The sequence below is a fragment of the Nesoenas mayeri genome (assembly GCF_963082525.1).
Source record: "Nesoenas mayeri genome assembly, chromosome: W".
In the NCBI taxonomy this organism is placed as follows: domain Eukaryota; kingdom Metazoa; phylum Chordata; class Aves; order Columbiformes; family Columbidae; genus Nesoenas; species Nesoenas mayeri.
The window spans coordinates 8,311,096-8,314,058 of record NC_137553.1 but is presented as its reverse complement, the minus strand read 5'-3'; the positions used below and the strand labels follow the sequence as shown (position 1 = coordinate 8,314,058).

General features: G+C 43.3%; 1 pseudogene across 1 annotated transcript; it reads left to right on the top strand.

Moving 5' to 3' along the window:
• Positions 1–1,328: 1,328 nt before the first annotated feature.
• LOC308051422 (tumor necrosis factor ligand superfamily member 10-like) lies at positions 1,329–2,706 on the top strand (annotated as a pseudogene). The gene has a single exon. The product of its transcript is annotated as a tumor necrosis factor ligand superfamily member 10-like (transcript).
• The last annotated feature ends 257 nt before the right edge of the window (positions 2,707–2,963 follow it).

Genomic DNA, 2,963 nt, shown 5'->3' with positions numbered 1-2,963 from the left:
TGTGTAAAGTGGAGTGTGGTACGCAGGATATGCGATTACTGCTGTTAAAACAGTAATCGAAGCCAAATCCCTACCACCAAACACATCAGCACAGAAAGCTGAGCTGATTGCCCTAACTAGGGCATTAGAGCTCAGTGAGGACAAAAGAGTCAATGTTTGGACTGATTCAAAATATGTGTTCGGTGTTGTTCATGTGCATGGAGCCCTCTGGAAAGAGCGTGGACTACTTTCCTCTCAGGGAACAAACATCAAATACCAGAAGGAAATATTAAACTGGATTAATGCCATTCAAAAGCCATCGCGAGTTGCCATTATGCACTGTAAAGCTCATCAGAGTGGAACATCGAAAATTATTGAAGGAAATCGACTTGCCGATCAGACAGCTCAGTCAGTAGCATAACAAGTTTGGACAATGGTGGGTCTTGTCTCCCAGAAGTTAAGAGCAATTGATTTATTACCTTCAGAGGCACCTAAATATTCTACAGAAGATGAGAGATTGGCAAATTCAGTAAAAGCCAGCAAGGATAATTCTGGGTGGTATGTAACTGTCCAATGAACAAGTTGTGGTGCCAATTACGACTATGAGAGGAATACTTCAGGTGGAACACCAGAAGTGTCATTGGGGTGCAGAAGCATTGGTAACAAATCTGAGAAAATGGATTATCTCAGTCCAGATGTTAACAATGGCAAAGTCTATCACAGCTAAGTGTGAAATTTGCTTGAAAAATAATCCTTTAGTAAAAAGAAAGATAGATATGGGGAAAATTAAGACAGGAGTACAACCAGGAGATTATTGGCAAATAGATTAGGTGAAACTCCCCAGAACTCGAGAATTCAGATATCTATTAGTTGGGGTAGATACCTTTTCAGGATGGCCAGAAGCCTTCCCTTGTCGCAACAACCAGGCACAAGAAACTGTAAAATGGTTACTAAGGGAAATAATCCCTAGATTTGGGGTACCACTGGGAATATCATCTGATAGGGGATCACACTTTGTTGCTCAAGTGGTAACACAGTTTGGGAATTAAATGGGAATTACATACCCCATGCATGGAGACCCCAGTCTAGTGGACAGGTGGAGAGAAAGGAAGGAAGAAAAAAAAAAAAAAAATCAAACCTAAAAAGGCAACTTAGCAAGATTTGTCAGGAACCAAAAATTCAATAACACTGAAGCCGTTGCGTATTAGGATTAAACCTAGGAGCGGAATGATAGTAAGCCCATACAAAATTTTGTATGGCAAACCATATGAAGCACCTGATCCAAATCCAAGTGTGTATGTAAAGGGTAATCAGAACTTATACAATTACGTGTTTCATTTGCTAACAGCGGGACAGCAGCGGGTGAACCCCAGCCCGGCCCGCTCCGCTGCCAGAGGGAACAGTGCAGCGCTGCGTGGGGACCAGCCCTGCCCGGCCATGATGCTGCCCGCAGCCCGTCCCAGCCCCGGGCAGACCTGCAGGGCCATGCTGGTCGCCATCGTGTTCCTGCAATCCGTCTGTGTGGCCGTTACCTTCCTCTAACTCACCAATGAGCTCAAACAGCTCCGGGACACGTACTCCAAGAGCAGCATCGCTTGTCTCACTAGGGAGGAAATGGGAAATTTCATCCAAAACTTGGATCTAATTGAAAGTGAAGACAGAGCGGCTGACCCCTGCTGGCAAGTAAAGTGGCACCTGGGAAAGGTAATTTAAAGGATGTCGAAAAGCTACGAGGAAAACATATCTGCAGTCAATGCTGACAGAGTGCTGACGCTGTCACAGACCGATGGGCAGAAGCCGCGTGGTCCCATCAACAGGATTGCGGCACATCTGATGGGCGACAGCAACGGGAAGAATACCCTGTCCCCACGCATAGATGGCAAAAAAAACCAAAACAAAACAAAACTGGGAGTAATCAAGAAAAGGCCACTCTTTCCTTTACAATGTGGAACAGAGAAATGGCGAGTTAGTGATACCCCAGACAGGCTTTTATTACATCTACTCACAAATTTATTTTCGTTTCCGTGAAAACGAGAACGAGGATTCAGATTTGTTAGTACAAGTCAGGAACCCCAAACAGCTCGTCCAATATGTTTACAAACTGACTAATTACCCAGAGCCCATTTTGCTCATGAAAAGTGCAAGAACAAGCTGCTGGTCTAAAAAGGCAGAACATGGACTTTACTCCATCTACCAAGGCGGCGTGTTTCAGCTGAAAAGAGAGGACAGGATTTTCGTCTCCATCAGTAATGGTGACATAGTTGACATGGACAAAGAAGCAAGTTTTTTTGGAGCCTTTATGATTGCTTAAAAGATTAAAACCGTGCTCCAAAGAAGCCATGATGAGGGTCAGTTGTTGAAAGAGCTGATTAAAATGGAGTGAAAATGCATTATCTAGGAATAGAAAAGCATTTTAAAAGGGGGGAAATGTTATAGTTGTAACTAAGTTTTGTAAACTATATCCAAGATTCTTACCTTATCTTGAGGCTTTGCAGGTTGTATACAAAAAGAGAACTGAAAGTTAGTCCTCAGTTAGTCCTTATCTTATCTTGAAAGGATAGGATGTGCTGAGAATGCACATCTAAGAAATCCAAGAATTTTACATGATTTCACAATGAACATAGGAATAGCGCGCATGCGCGGTGACAAAAGGTGAAAAGTACACGGGCGAAGAAGACTCCTTACTTCATCCTGAAGACCCCCTGAACGACCACCAGAGGACACTGCGCATGCTTAGAGTAGTTCCAAGGTGTTGCAACTGATATTATGAAATAGTTGTGTAATCTGATGAATATGCAATACATACGTTGTAACCCTAATGAATATGTAACTAAATTGTATAAATGTAGTGGAGTTCAAATCAGTGGCCGAAGCCAGCTTTGGGTGCGAACCCCTGTTTTGCCAGCGCTGAAATAAAAGCACCGCATATAACTACGTCCGTGGTTATGTGTCTCGTTTGCCTAACAATACTGCCAATTCCACCT